General features: G+C 44.4%; 1 long non-coding RNA gene across 1 annotated transcript in view; it reads left to right on the forward strand.

Annotated features, from left to right (window-relative positions):
- The window catches only part of LOC102239349, a 28,969-nt gene extending 23,947 nt beyond the window's left edge, over nucleotides 1-5,022 (forward strand). Inside the window, exon 4 of the long non-coding RNA XR_001364703.1 lies at nucleotides 4,893-5,022. This is a non-coding gene — a long non-coding RNA (uncharacterized LOC102239349). The remainder of the gene's footprint in view (nucleotides 1-4,892) is intronic.
- Nucleotides 5,023-16,730: the final 11,708 nt, after the last annotated feature.

Below are 16,730 nucleotides of genomic sequence, written 5' to 3' on the forward strand. Positions count from 1 at the left end.
ATATTGGATTGGATAATTTGGCATTTTAGGGTTTGGAGGCTTGGAGAGGGAATTTATGGCTTATGGGTTTTAAAGCCATAATCTCATGATGAATTTGGTTAACGTTATTAAAAGCTACATCTTAAATATCCATGCTTTGTTTAATATAGTGCATTTATTGGTAGAGCTGTCTGTTGGATTTTATTTTTAACCTGGCGGGAACATATGCATTTTAATCTAAATGTAATCTAAATGCTCAAATTTCTCTTTAGATGCTTCCCTTAGTTAATTATGCAGACGCGTCTCCCTAATGCAGCAAACAACTCTCTCCCAGGTGTACTTTGGATGCCTAATTATCCATAAGAAAGAAAAATCCTTTGATTAAAACAAATTGCTCGAGTTAAGAATAAAAAAAAACTCTGCTTTGTCTTCTCACATAAGACCCTCCTAGGTCCTTGTCCATCCTATATTCCACCAGCGAGGCTTTGCTCAGGGGGACGGGGACGCCTGGAGAGCCCTGGGCTGAGGGGGCTGGGGATAGGTACTGAGCAGGTCTCTCTGAAGGGCATCCTTTAGGGAGCGGTTCTCAACCTGTGGGTCGAGACCCCTTTGGCCGTCGAACGACCCTTTCACAGAGGTCGCCTAAGACCATCCTGCATAACAGATATTTACATCATGATTCATAACAGCAGCAACATTACAGTTATGAAGTAGCAACGAAAATAATTTTATGGTTGGGTCACAACATGAGGAACTGTATTTAAAGGGCCAGAAGGTTGAGAACCACTGCTTTAGGGTTTATTGGTTTTAGGGATATTAAAACGCACTGATTAATCTAATGCTTTCCCAATGTCTCAGATTATTCTACGTGTGACAAACAAACACTGGGAAAGTCTTCTAAGGGGTATTTAAGTTAAACAAATAAATTCTGGCCGTGTCAACTTAGTGGATCAAGATGTTTTTGTCTTTCCTTTCCTGCCTCGGAGGGTCTGATAACATCAGAAACTTCTCAACCCTTTGGATTTTTAAGTAGGTAAGAAAGACCAGATTTAGGCCTGGATGCCTCTGCCTGGGCCCACTGAACCCGAACCAAGTGGCGGTGGATTGCAGGGACAAGGGCGCCTTTGTCATCCTCATTAATCAACCCCCCCAAGCCAGATGAATGGGAGGCATTTTTTTAGAGTCAAATAATTCACTAGAATTTGGATGTGTTTCTCTTTAATTAGTTTGATGAGCCCCAAGTCCGAGGACTTGTCAAACACCTGGTATTAACCCCATGCTGCTGACCGGGGGGAAAGACCGGGAGAGGCGAAGGACAAGCAGGTGGAAGGAGCTGAATGAGGGGCCCTCTCTGTGCAGCCGGGGCTCCAGATGAAAAGAATCATTACCACAATGATACTTCTAATTATACTGTCATTAGGATACCTCTTCGGTTGGCCGTGGTGCAGGGAGCCTTGCCTTTAGACAACATGATCCAGGAGACAGTGGCTGCCCGGGAGGCATTTAACCCTTTCTCCAGGTGCAGCACAACTGGAGCCCTCAACATTGAACTCCAGAATTCATAACGTGCCTTGCACCATTCTCCGCACGCTGCAGGTAAAGGCTGTTAAAGCCAGCAATACCTAAGTTGACATGGGAAAAGGTATCAGGGAGGGAGTCTTGGTGTGGCCACCATTACCCATAGCCTAGGTGGCACTTGCATGCTTTTCTGTTCCACGTTCCGCTCAAGTTCAACCAACAGGCACGTGGTTTATTGAGGAATGTATCAGTCTAACTACCTCCACACCAGTGGGTAACAGACGACCAAACGAAGGTACTTTGGTCTTCCTAATTCCAGTGTGTGTTTACCAAAGCCAAATGGCCCTACAGCATTTGAGGGCATAGGGCTGTGTGTCTGCCCATGTCACTCAGAGGGACAAAGTAGGGGCTTTGGAGTTTGATAGGCCTGGATTTGAATCTCAGCCTCATCATTTGCTAGATTTTCGGCCACAAGGAGATTACAGATTTCTAAGCCTCAATGTCCTCATCTGTAAAATGGGGGTTAATAATAGCACCTGCCTCATGGAACCCTTCATAGGAATAAATGACAATTCCCATATATTGCTAAACAGTACTTAGGAAACATGTAGCAAACACTGAGAAGGTGGTTGTGGAAGGGTAGTTTCTAAGAGTTTTCTTAAAGCGAGTCTATGTTTTCCTGGAATTACCAATCTGTCAGAAGTGCCTGCCCATCTATCTATAATCTATAATAATAAAAGGGTAATATGCTAATTAGACCAGACAGCCGAATGACCTTCCAGACATCCTTCTGGACATCCTTCCAGATGAAGCAGGGGCTGCGAGGGCCGAGGCAAGCCACCACAGCTGCTAGGGCTGAGCCCCTTGCATGAATTTCATGCATTGGGCCTCTATAATAATAAAAGCATAATATGCTAATTAGACCAGACATCCTTCTGGAAGACCTGGACAAAACCTGGGCTGTGAGGAAAGCCCGGATCCCGGGTGCCAGAAGGAAGCCGGTGCTGGAAGCTGGGGGAAGGAAGGCCTACTCTTGCACGCATTTCATGCATTGGGCCTCTAGTGTTAAAACAAAGAAACTCACCCATCCATTCTCTATTTCTAAGGTGAAATAGAAGCCACTTTCTGTAGCTTCCAATCACGAAGTGCCTAAAGAAGGCTTGTCAGTGAACTTAATTCTTTATTTTCTAAGTCAGCTTTGAATTTAACAAGCTCCTCAAAGCGTTTCGGTCTGAGAACCTGTAAGATACAATAAGATAACGTGTTTTCTGTTGGTGCCATTTGGATAGCAAGAATGATACTGTTAGGAAGAATCTCTGCATATTTCCAGGACCTTATTCTTCAGAATAATGCACCAGTGCCCCCAATGGGGCCCTGGATTTTAGCAGGAATAGATCCAATCCTGTTGACATCTTGTGAAAACTGTGTCTGTCCCCAGCCTCCCATTGGCGCTGAGATGTAACAAAATGTTATATTTCATACATATAAATGGATTTACACAGAGGATGAGAATTTGAACTATTTTTTTATATGGAAAGTATTCTTATACTTCATTGCTAAGAAGAATAGCAAACATATAGATGTGTGCATTGAACAATAGTTGAGAGAAACTGCAATTTAAACTATTTCCAAATAAATCAGTGTTGAATTTCACACTTAGAGGGTGTGGGTTTTTCATGAAACATAATGAAAAGCACATATTGGGAAGATTTATTTTACTGACAAAAACCGCTGAAAATTCGCTGTGGTGAGTGGTATGGGCCTCATACAAAGGAAGCACCAGGGGAGTGGATGTCATCAGAAAACACAGGCACACAGTATGCAAGTTTTATGCAAAACAGATATATGCAAATATATACTTTTATATCTGCATCCCCAATGGTGGTATAACTCCATACACATTCCAGATAATTATTGACCACTGGAAAAATATTGAGCAACTGTCATGTTTCTAACTCAGTAGTGGAATTTTCATTAGCTTACATTATTTATTTATTTATTTAAGTCCTTGCTGTGATTATTTTAAAATTTTATACATATTGTGGGCTCTGGTATCATGCTAAAGTCAAATTATTATGAACTCCGAAGGATAGCTAAATCCATGAGCTGGTTAGTTTCTACAATCAGTGTAAAGATGACATTGTATTGCTATGAATTTTAATTAAAATGACAGACTTGGTTTAATCCTTTTATTAAAAAAGCTCCCTACAATGCAAGGGAAAAGTTTATGTAAGAAAGCAGTTAATTTTTGAGATGTTTGAATATCTTTTCTGTTTAAATCTCATAAACGTAGCCCTCTATCAATCCATTTTTTCCCCCCTTAGAAGGCAGTTTTCCCCCTATTTTGTATAAAAAGGAGAGCCTGGAATTTGCTTTAAGTATAATTAGGATCCTAAAATGTAGGGTTGCTCTCTGAAAACTTTATCTCCGAGCTCTTTTGCAATACAAGTTAATTAACTGGATTTAGATATTTGCAAGATGATATATTTAATGGGATTACGGCTCATATAATGTTCTCAGTGACTGATGTGCAATCTAAGCTCACGGAACCGAGTGCTGAATTTCCAGCTCTTTGAGAGTTAATGTTGTGTTAAAGGAAAGTACAATTTGAACCTCATTGTTCATGAATAGGTGAGTTATTCCCCTGAAATGGAGCCGGGCCCTACCAGGCTGCCGCGGGCAGATGCGTGAGCAGGAGCTCCCAACCCATCACATTCCAGCCGCTGCCCCAGGTAGCTGGATCCCCACACCTGAACTCCTGACAAGTTCAAGGCAATTGTGTGTCTCGTCAAAATATAATGGCCCATTATTCACCGTCTGTCTCCCAAGTGGGATCAATTAGATGCTTCTGCTCCACGGGCTTAAAGATAAACACCTATGTTTTGGTTGGTTGAGAGATAAAATGAAACCATACATAACCATTTGGCATCCCTGGATTGGGCCATTGTGAGCCCTGAATGTTCTAAATCCACCTTTCAATGTGGTCATTCAAAATATTTGTGATCATTTTATCAGACGGGGGGGAAAGGTAAGCCATAATTTGCTATGAAGGAAAATCAATAGAAAAATGTCAGCCTTCCATTGTCTCCCTCTCTCGTTTTGTTAGCAGATGTATTGCTGCCGGTCAGTTGGGTGCACTTTAATATGAAGGCTTCAGACATTGAACATGACATCACTAATGAATGTAATTTACATCTTCCTGACTGGTGTAAAAATAGCATTTTAAGTAAAAGGTTGAAAGTTTTATTAAACGTGTAAACATTAGCTCGGTCAAATAACTATTATGAGAACACTTGACTTCTCCCTTAGTTGGAAGGCTATGTGACAGCACATCCAGTTTCTCATTTTCATTGGAGCTGAGTGAGTGAAACGGGTCTTTGTATTTCCCTAAGCAGATCATTTCCAGGGATCCACAGACACGGTCTTATACCCGAGCTTCCAGGTCACCACTGAACTCCCGCAAGCAGAAGGAGACTTTAAAAGGAAGCATCTTCCGTCATAGACACATGACAGTGTCCCCTGGTTTTCATAAAGGTGAGCTATTAGGCAAAAATAACAATATAATTTGAACCCAGGTGTTAAAAAGTCAGAGACCAGAATCACCGAATGCCAAGGGCGGAGTCAGCTGAGAGGTCATGTGGTCTAAGGTCCCTTTCTGGATGAGAAGGCTGTAGTCCCAAGAGGTCAAGGTCACCTGATGGATGGGAGAGCTGGAGCCTGGGTCTCCTTTAGCTCCCCGGGTGGGCGGCCCAGGAGCTGGTGTGCGAAAGGGAGGCAAATTCAAATGGGAAGGGGTCTGTCGTTTACTCTTCTTGCTTCAAAATTAGAAGCAGCTCACCCAGTTCCCCTCGACCTGCCACAGGTACCTGTTGGTAGGACGTCACTTCACCAGCCGCGGTGGGGACCAAGGGGTTAGTGCGTACCTCATAGCCCTGCAGTGGTTCTGGGTCTGCCTCCAGGGGTAGGTGACTCTACCTGTTGGGGTCCACCCAACCCCCTCTCTTAGCTACCTGTCTCGTCTCCTCCTGCACTTTTCCCCTAACTCTCCTTAGATGAGGCAATCACTGCTTTTTCTGTGTTTTCATGTGTTTCAGCTTTGGAGGTTCAGGGAAAGAGCTATTTTCCTACCTTATTGAACTTTTCCTAAGTCAAGGGAGTTGGATTCCACCTCCCAGCCCTTTTCACCTCATTAACCTCTACCCTTCCTTTAGATCTCGGCTCATTTTCAAGCCTTTCTTGACCTTCACAACCAGGTCAATCCCTCTATCGAGGGCTTTCATAATATCCTGTATCTGTCTTTTGCCACACTTAGCGGGATTGTGATTTTAAATGTATTCATGTGCTGTTTCTAATATAAGTTTTTATTTGGAAATAAGTGAGACCCAGTAGAATTTGGAAAGTTAAGACTGAGAATTCTTGCATAGTCTTCACCCAGCTTTCCTGATGATAACATCAACTATAATATTGAACATAACCAGAGTATACTGTCGAAACCAGGAATTGACATTCGTACAATGTCAGGGATGTGGGTAAAAAAAATCTCACTCAGATGTCAGCGGTCTTTACGTGAACATTATGTGTGTGAAGTTTCATGAAATTTTAGATACTGGTCACTGTAGCCACATGAGAATGTTCCTTCGCCCCTTTTCCAGCTCTAAACTCTCACAATCACTGACTTGTTGTCCATTCTATAGTTTACAACGTTGGGGATGTTATATAAATGAAATCCCTACAGCATGTAACTATACGACAATTGCTTTTTATACTCGGTGCAATCCATACAAGTTGTGTATTTTCTATCATTTGATCCTTTTTATTACTGAGCAGTATTCCTTAATATGGATGCACCACAATTTGCTTATCTGTTCACCTGTTCAAAGACTTTTGGGTTGTTTTCCAGTTTGCGATGACAAACATTCATGGACCGTTTTTTTTTGTGTGTGAACATATATTTTCATTTCTCTTGAATAAAAACCCGGGAGTGCGATTGGAAGGTTGTATAGGAAGTCTGTGTCTATGAGAAAATGCCGAACTCTTCCTGGTGGGGCTGTACCACGTTACCCTCCCACCTGCATGTATGAGAGCTCTAATTCTCCACATGCTCACCAGCCCTTGGTATTGTGGGTGGTTTTTATTTTAGCGATTCTAATAGGTGTATAATGGATTCTTCGTATACTTTTAATTTGCAGGATTTTAGTGGCTAATGTCATCTTTTGGGGCACTCATTTGTCATCTGTATATCCTCTGAGGTGGAGTGTCTGTTCAAGTCCTACCTGTTTTCTAATTGGGTTGTTTGTTTTCTTATTGTTGAATAGAGAGTTCTTCACATGTTCTGGATACAAGTTCTTTGCAAATATTTTACTCCTGTCTGAGGCTTATCATTTTATCTTCTTAAGAGGGTGTTTTGCAGAGGAAAATTCTTAAGTTTGGTTAAGTCCATTTATGTATTTTTTTCCTTATGAATCATCCTCTGATAGCCAGTCTAAGACAACTTTGCAGGATCCCAGGTCACAAAGTGCCCAGGGGGTTCTGATCCAATGGGAGCGTCAAGCAGTGGACTAGCTTAGGGTCCTTCCATATGCTGATATCTATAATTCTAGCATTTGGGTTCAAAGGTGACACTGTAGTCCCTTAGCTCATTGCAGCAGAGAGTGCCTAATAAATGCAAAGTATTGTTGGGCTGCAAACATGACATTGTCTTTGTCCAAAATGTTAGTTATCCAAGCAAGATTTTGAGCAACAAGAAAAATTATGCATGTGTCAAAATGACATTATTCCAGTAACTTACCTAGCAAAAACAAACAAAACAAAAAAAAAACCCAAAAAACAAAAGAAAAAACACAAAAAAACCAAATGTCATGCAATGAATGCAGAAAGATTGACCCTTCCCTCCATTTAAGACCATTATTATATAGTATATGCCAACTCTGTCAAAATCTCCAACTATTGTATGAGGAAGGGCTAATTCTATGGCCCCGCTTTCAAAACCAGGGCAGTATGGCTTCTCTAAGACTGAAAGGAGCTTGTCCTTGGAATGAGACCAAATTCTGTTCAGGGGAAAGGTGTGCCATGCGTATGTTGTAAAGAGCCCAGTCCCTCTTGGTGGCCTTGGCAAAGGCGATGGCTGTCCGTGGGAGCATCAGCATGACTCACACCAAGTTCAGCCTAAGCTAAGATCATTGGATACAGAATTTTTTCCATGTCATGGAATCTAGGAAATAATTGAATTTTAAAGCCGAAATTCTGAATTTAGTTTCTCTTTTTTTAAAAAAAGGGAAGGAAAAAAGGGAGAAAAGAAGGAAGGAAGGAAGGAAGGAAGGAAGGAAGGAAGGAAGGAAGGAAGGAAGGAAGGAAGAAAGAAAGAAAGAAAGAAAGAAAGAAAGAACATAGGCTTATATGTTTCTATAAATCACATGTGTACTCCACCAATGATCAAACGCTTAAGAGATGGCTTTAATAAAAAGAGTGTACTTTTCATCTTGTTACCTGTGGGATGTCCATCTAGCCATGCTCACCATTTGCCGAGAGAGAGGCTCTTACAACTGCACACATCCCACGTGTCTACACTCCCTGGCTTGCTCACTTTATGACTTCTGGTAAATTCCATATCCAAGTATTGGTGTCCATATGATCGCCCTCCTCCCCCAAATCTTATACATCAGAGATGAGGATTCCCAATCCTATTTTTATGGGAGCAGGAGAGAGGAAACCACGTTGAGACTTTGCGGAAACCAACACACGAGAAACAAAAATAAGCCGTTAAAATTCAACACAATACCCTGAATTCCTGTTAGTCATCTTTGAAAGAGAAACAGGCATTGGTTACACACAGATAACGCCAAGATGCTTAACAGCAGGTAACTGAGATGCTCTGTGGCGGGTGGAAGGAGGAAACGGGGCCCTGTAACCTTGACTTCAGACTTGGCGGAGCGGGAGCGGGGGGAGGCATGTCATGTCCATCCAACGTAGCCACCAGTTTAAACAAACTCTTTAGGGTCCTTGGGAATTTGTATCATGAGATGTTAGACAGAACAGTCCTTCAGTGTATTAATGAGCAAGCGGTCAGGTCACCTCTGCAAGCGAATACTTTAAAAAATAATACTGCCCCAGCTCCGCCTGCGCCCACAGCAAGCACGCGTTCACTCCTTCAGAGAAGGGGCTGAAAAGCTTACATTCAGGATACATTCATCTGAAAACAAGTGTACTTTTGTGTCCGGGGAGGATTCTTTTCATTGCCATCAATTTAGTACATTGATAGACGGAGACTCCAGCTCCGCTATCGGGTTGCCGAGCTGAGACCCCTCCGCAGGCCAGGCCCGGCGAAGGCGTGCGGCCTCTCTGATTTCTCTGATCATCCTGAACACGCCAAGTCCCCTCGCCCTCGGGGACCTGCTGCGAGTTTCTCGGGAGGAAAAACGACCTCCAGGCAGTATACATAGGTATTCGGCTCTGTTGGTAGTATGTTAACTGAAGGCAAAAGAAACACACACACAAGACACATTCCAACAGCAACTAAAAGCAACTACAAAGTTAGCCCTTTTGCACCAACATGGCGTGGTGTGCCTGATTTTGGCGCTCTGGGTGGCATCTAGGCACTGGCTGGCCCTTGGCCCTTTCTACCTGCTCTGAGTTTTCTGAAGATGCAACCACGCTTGCAGCTACATTCTACGGAAGTTGGGGGGAAAGTGATTTTTGCGGCATGAATTCTTTGAGCGCTCAGAACCCCATGTGGACATGCAGGGTTGTTTGTTTTGTTTTGTTCTCATGCCTTTGTCTTCTTAATAGTTAGAGGAGTTAGAAAGTATCCACAACGGAATTTCTACTTTTTACTTTTGTAATATTTTGAGAATCGCATGCTTTAAGTGTTTAATTGTTCATTATAATACCAAAATAATAATATTAATGGTTGAGTACTTACCTTGGGCGAATACAGAGCTAGACACTTCAGCTAACTTACCCTAATCTAGATGATAGTTTAATGTCAGAGGTGAAGAGAGTGAGTGAGTCAGGAAAGTTGGCAACCTGCTCAGGTGACCCAGCTCATCAGTGGTCATGGATGCAGCTCCAAAGCCATGTCCTTCCCACTGCATGACCGGACCCAAGGTGAACTTCAGGAGCTGGAAATGCCGTATATGGACAAGTCTGATGGGGCCCTTAGCCGTAAATAATCCAACCACTTCATCTGCTCCAAATGGGAAGCTGAGGTTCAAGGCCACTGACTGGCCTAGGTACTGGGCCTCTAGTCTCCCTTGCACCACTGTAAGGATTGTTTGGGGACCTCCCAAAACAAGGTCCTTGCCTTCCTCTAGCCGTCGCTGGACTGCCTGCCTCCTTCCCTTGCCTTGATGTCTGATGTCCTTGGTCTGACCCTTCCTGATCTCTATCTTGAAATTGAAGTACTTTCCTCATTGTGTGATCCCACTGGCCCCCAGCATAAAGCCCGTGCCTGCCACTGCGGCAGCCTGCCCTCTGAGCCCTGGAAATTGAATTTTAAAGGGACTCCACATGTCTTGTCTAGTTAATCCTCATAATCGCTAGGATTGGAGATCACTATTAATTTTCCTATTTCACTCCTTGAGCAAAGAAACCAAGAAGCCAAAATGTTGAATGGTCTCCTGGGCTCACTGGGGGCTGGTCCCTGGGCTCAGGAGCCCTTGGGACAGCGTTTCCCTCCCCCGGGGGGAGGAGGCAGAGGGGGAGCATGGGGCTCGGCTCTCTGCTGCTGTGTTCTGATCTCTCCTTGTACCTCTGGGCTCCCCAGTGCGCTCATGCCTCTCCCCTGGTGGGTAGAGAAGTGGCTGGAAGAGTATAGTCCTTCCCATTTATCCATTTCATAAATATTTTCAGAGTGACTTTCAAGTCTTCTGGTAAGTGCTGGGGATGTAATAGGACAAATATGTTCATTAGCCTCAGGTGTTCCATAAAACTCTTCTCAGAATTTTGGCTATTTATTCTCTTATGAATTCCAGTCCTTTAGTTTACTCACCAATCTCTCCTTTTCAAAGAGGCACCTGATCTCTCCTTTTCAAAGAGAACCATTTCTGTTTTCACACACACAGTCCCGCCAGTGCGGGGATGAATTTTCAGTGGCAGGAACGGGTCCCCTCTGCCCCCCACCAAAATCACTTTCCCTGACTGTTATGGAATAAATGTTTATGTTCTCCACAAATTTATATGCTGAACCCTAATCCACAGTATAATGGTAATGGTGGGGGTGGGGGGCGGGCCTTTGGGAAGTAACAAGGTCATGAGGGTGGAGCCCCATGAATGGGATTAGTGCCCTTATGAAAGGGATTGCAGAGAGGTCCCTCGCTCCTACTGCCAGGTGAGGACACAGAGAGAAGACCCTCTATGACAGTGTTTCTCAACCTTCCTGATGCCACGACCCTTTAATACAGTTCCTCATGTTGTAGTGACCCCCAATTTCATTGTTACAAATTGAACATAATTAAAGCATAGTGATTAATCACAAAAACAATATGTAATTATATATGTGTTTTCCGATGGTCTTAGGCGACCCCTGTGAAAGGGTCATTCAACCCCCAAAGGGGTCGCGACCCACAGGTTGAGAACCACTGATCTATGAACCAGACACCAAATCTGCCCATACCTGGACTTGGACTTCCAGTCTCCAGAACTGTGCGAAGTCAGTTGCTGGGTCTATAAGCCACCCAGTCTGTGAAATTTGTGATAGGACCCTGACTCCCCATCTGGAAGGGTGTGGTCGGCATCCCAGCTACCTGTCAGTGCAGGTTTGCGTGTGCACTCACTCCCTGCCCAGGGTCACTTCCTGCCATGTAGTTTAACTCAGCCAACATTGAGCCTTCTGTATGCAAGCCCGCTCTGTGCAAGGCATTCTCCTCAGCTCTGCTGGTCAAAGGAAGTTAGTGCTGGGCTCAGGGCCCCGGACACTTGTCCAACTTCTTTCTCATTGCCAGTCAACAAACACGCATTGACTGAGCACTTCGAAGTGCAGGCACAGTCTCAGACACAGGGGTATGACAGTGAGCAAGAAAACGCAGTCCCCATCACAGGCCAGGCCTTCAGCACTGCCCAACATAATGACCATGAAGTGGGCAGCACCTCAGAATCTACCGGAAGCACATTCTCTTTTATAAAATTAGTTTCCCAGTACGAAAGTTATCCTGTTCACTAGATTTTCAAAAAAGATATACACACACACACACACACACACACACAACACATATTTATTGATTTCAGAGAGGAAGGGAGAGGGAGAGAGAGCTAGAAACATCAATGCTGAGAGAGAATCATTGATCGACTGCCTCCAGCAAGCCCCCCTACTGAGGATCAAGCCCGAAACCTGGGCATGTGCCCTTGACAGGAATCGAACCCAGGACCCTTTATTCTGCAGGCTGACACTCTATTCACTGAGCCAAACCAGCTAGAACCTATTTACTAGATTTTTGAAAACAAAAATGCACAATGAAGCAACATAATCAGCTCTAGAACTTCCTCTGTCCTTTCCCATCCCTTTTCTCTGCATTTTCATGCTGTGCTCACAGTACCAACTTCTCTTTATATATATAATTTTTATTGATTTCAGAGAGGAAGGGAGAGGGAGAGATAGAAACATCAATGATGAGAAAGAATCATTGCTTTGCTGCCTCCTACTTGCCCCCCACTGGGAATCGAGCCCACAACCTGGGCATGTGCCATGACTGGGAATCAAACCATGACCTCCTGGTTCATAGGTCGATGCTCAACCACTGAGCCACACCAACTGGGCCCAATTTTTCTTTTTAACCCTACTCTTTAGGGAACATTGTAGCATGAACATTCTGCATGTGGTTACAAAGCCTTGCTGAGGTATTGTGAGGACTACACACAATATTGTAGGAAGTCTCTCAGGCCCTGGCCGACAGGATCAGTTTCCTGTAGCTGTTCTCACAAGTTACCACACACTTGTTGGCTCGAAGCAACAGACATTTATTTTCTCACGGTCTTTTGGTTAATTTTGTGTGTTTTCTTGCTTTTCTTAAGAACGCCTTGCATTTCCCACTCTTGTTAGAATAAGGTTCAAGCATGAGAAGAGAAAACACACAAAATGGTCCCAAAGTGAACCAGAAGCCACAATTGCAGTTTCTCAATCGTTGTCGATCGAGAAAACTTTCGCTAACACCTTTACTTAAGCATGAGCGGCCGGGAGCACCCAGCGCGGGAGGTCCCCGCCGGTAGGGAAAGGACTTTCCCAGCACCTCGCCCTGCAGGTTGGCCTGCCCGCTGCAGGTCACTGTGGGGACACAGTGAATTCCCGTTGACCCCAAGCATCTACCTAATGGGCACATCATCCCGGGACTAATACCGAATCAGGTTCCACCCAATGTTTGTGGTGAAGCTACTCATAGGCTTCCCTGCTCCTTCCCCACCATATAAACGGTGGTGATTTAGGCTCGTGTTAATGTTAATTATGACTTTCTTTTTTTTAAAAAAAATATATTTTATTGATTTTTTTTTTTTACAGAGAGGAAGTGAGAGAGATAAAGAGCCAGAAACATCGATGAGAGAGAAACATCAATCAGCTGCCTCCTGCACACCCACCACTGGGGATGCCCCCGCAACCAAGGTACATGCCCTTGACCGGAATCGAACTTGGGACCTTTCAGTCCGCAGGCCGACGCTCCATCCACCGAGCCAAACCGGTTAGGGCTAATTATGACTTTCAAGGCTCTGGAAGTGTGCAGCGTGAAGCACGGCCCCCGAGCGAGCAGGGACGGCAGTAAGGCGGCCTCACCTTGAAGCCGGCAGGAATGCTAACTGTCAAACGGCCCATTTCTCTGGCAGGTCTGATTTGGGGTGCATACTATACAGAAGGTGCATTTAAAAGAAATAACAACTTCCACTCTCTATAAAGCCTTCATAGCTTTTTCTAGTCTTTGGACTCAGTCTACACAATGCAATATAAAACCCAGTAATAACTTTAATAGGGTACATATTAGAAATCGGTTTTTTTTCTCTTCTCTATGCACACGAGCTCTCATAAACCAAGAGCTATTTGGTTTCAAACCCTGTGCCCAGCTCCATCATTTTGCTGGAAGGAGAGAGTGAGGATTAGCAAGCCTTCTTAAGTAAACTCTCACTGAGAGCCAGCTCGGGGCCCAGGGCCAGGGAGGGGGCAGGTCGAGAAACACACAAGCCAGGGGGAGCCCCGAGAAGGGAGGACCTCCATTTCCCCAGCGTGCCGACGGCATTGGTGTCTTTTCCTAGTTAGCGAGGCAGTTTTGCCCAGTGGTTAAGTCTGGAACCAGACTGGCATTGCCACCCATGAGCTGGGACTTGGGCAAGTTAAAGGCCTTTCTGTACCTCCCTCCCCGTTTCAAACTGGGGACAATGGCAGTAGTGATGTCATACTGTACCAGGTGTGACGTCCAAATGGGTTATCAGATGTAAAGCGCCTGGAACACAGGAAAGGCCCCTTACACGTTGGTCACCATTGTTACTCTCGTCACAACCAGTTCACATTCAGTGAAATCAAGGCAGACAGTTCAGGCAAGGATGAGGGGGAAAGTGAAAACCACCTGCTCTCCCCCACGGAGATAACCACCATCCTATTGTGGTGCCATATTTTCACTCATCTCTTATTAAAGAGAAACATAGCCACACATATAATTATATGTAAATGGATATCCTGTGCCTGGGTTCTTATGCGAAATTGATGTGCGACTCCTACATCGTCCTCGATGCTCCGATAATTGACACAAAGCTGTAGAGCAGGGGTTGGGAGAGTCATTCCTTTCCTAAAATGTAGTCTTTTAAAATAAATTTCTCTGTAAGCATGTGGCTTTTATGTCCCCTTGCTGAATAATATAAACCCTAAATCCCTCCAAATCAAGCTGTAATAGATCTAACAGAGCTAAGTCATTCACTTTAGTGATTGTATAACATTTTAGGGATTGTATAATATTCCATGGTTCTACTATTGTTTTGCCACTGATCAGCATTCACTTCGCTTTGCTGTGTGTGTGTGTGTGTGTGTGTGTGTGTGTGTGTGTGTGTGTGTTTAAAAAGGATCTCTTAGTAAGAATACTAGAGCTTTCATTTCTAGGGATAGTTTCCCAGGAATGTGGAGGGTTTGGAAAGGTGGGTTGAGCTGGATTTGAATAGTCAAAGGCATGGACACTATCCCGTGATCTGACTGGAGGCAGATCACCCCATCCAGCTGCCAAGTGGCAAATACTGAAATAGGCCCAGATGCATGCCTTGAGTGGCAGAACTGGGCTTGATGCTAGGGCTTCTGGCTCTTTCTCCTCTTCCGCATGGACAAAGGAAGCAATATTTGCACCCAGTCTTGAAGGATGGCCAGATGTAAAAAGTAGAAAAGAGGGCCAAGGATCTCAGGTAGGGCAAACAGCATGGACAAAGGCCAGGTAGGTGTAAAAGTACATAGTACACGAAGGAATAATATGTTTTTCTTACTGCTTAAGCCTAGAGTTCTAGCAGAGGGCTTAAGATGGGTGCATCGAACAGGTAAGACCAGATAGGTAGGAGTTCTAATATTGTCCGGCAGGCTATGGAGAAACATCAGCCTTTAAGCCAATTTCATCCCATGAGTGTTTGTGGGAGATCACCATGGTAGCAGATGGCAGTAGTTGATTTAATTTACTGGAGTAATTAGAGCTGGAAGTCAAGGAGACCAGGTAGGAGGCTAGAGGTGGAGACATGGGGACATTCCCAGGTCAAAGTCACAGCACTTGTTCATCCAATGCTCAAAACATTGACCACATTGAGCGCATGGCAGGCTCTTAATGAATATGGGGAGGACTCTCACGTGGGAAACTTGTGATGGATGGGGAGGAGGCAAGCATGGATATTGATGCTGAGTCATGGCCAAGTTGCTCTGCCATTGCCCGGGGCAATCACCCAGAGAAGGACATACCATGGTGGCCCTTAGCCTCACTGTTTTGGAAATGTTTTCCCAAACTCTCAAGGATTACCCTGATCTCCAGTTATGAAGTAGGATCTGTTACATGAGGGTCTATCTTTTATTGCCCTGTGCTCTTGGCAATGAACAAACATCTCAAATTCCCAAGAAGAAAGCTGTGGTTCTATTATGAAATTAATTTTCCACTGACCCAGGTCCAGAAGGCTGTTTGAAAGATAAGTGTTGATTGATGTGCATATGAAGACTTCCATGCAGCTTTGCAAAGTACTAAATCTGCAAATCTGCAAGTAGAAATAGAGTCTTTCTGGAAAAAATATTAATACTGTACCTCGGTGTTACCGGGTGATTGCTTTTCAACACCTGGGAGGACTTTTAAATGAACAATTCCTATTTATATCTTCTTCCAAATAGCGCTGGAACTCCCAGGCATCTTATAAAAGTCTGGAACAGGCCTGCGTTGCTGAGGTCAGGACTTGATTAATCATACAGAAAGCGCAAGCCCAGGCATATTACAATATAGAGGGATCATGTCTCAAATGAGCCAGGCACCTGAAATGAGTGAGTGTCTAAATCCCAGGGGTGATTCTGAAAACAAGAATGCAAGGAATGACCCAGAGGATGATATTGAAATCTACCGCAGGAGGAGAGTTTAAGAAAGAATTGAGAAATGAAAGATGAGAACAGAATGATAGAGGAAGGACACAGGGGATGCATTTCCATAGCATCAGACAACTAGGAGGAGAGGTAGTAGGGAGAACAGAGCAGAGATGCTCATGGCACAGACTCTGGAGTGAGCCATGGAGGCAGTGAGTGGATCCTTTTTGTCTCCCAGTCTTAGCAACGAGGAAGCCCAATATCAATTTTGAAAGGCAGCCCAGAGCTCACTTCCCAGGATCTGCTTTCCTTTCACCAGCCATCCTTCCTGGAGCCCCAGCCTGATTCTCTGTGAGAGACTGCGTGGGGTACCAGATGTATGTGGATTCTGTCTCCATTTGGCAAAAATATTGAAATGAGACTAACAGTTCTGTGGAACATCGCCTGGTTTACACTTGGCCAGAACAGTGAAAGGGAGAGTAGGACACCCTCCCCAGAGCCGTGGTGTTAGGGGCAGTCATTGGCAGAGACAACTAACACCCAGTGAGTGGTGACAAAGTCACGGGTAGCAGAAGGAAGGGCAAGGTGCTGGAACAGGAGGCAGGTGAACATGAGGAACCTGCTTTGGACGACACATAGACCTGGTGGCACTTACTAGGGGACTGAGTTCTTCCATGGCCTGCTGGGCTTGAGGTCTTCCTACTACGTCATTTTGGTGGACATACATATGTCCACT

The sequence above is a fragment of the Myotis brandtii genome, unplaced genomic scaffold (genome assembly GCF_000412655.1).
Source record: "Myotis brandtii unplaced genomic scaffold, ASM41265v1 scaffold604, whole genome shotgun sequence".
Lineage (NCBI taxonomy): Eukaryota > Metazoa > Chordata > Mammalia > Chiroptera > Vespertilionidae > Myotis > Myotis brandtii.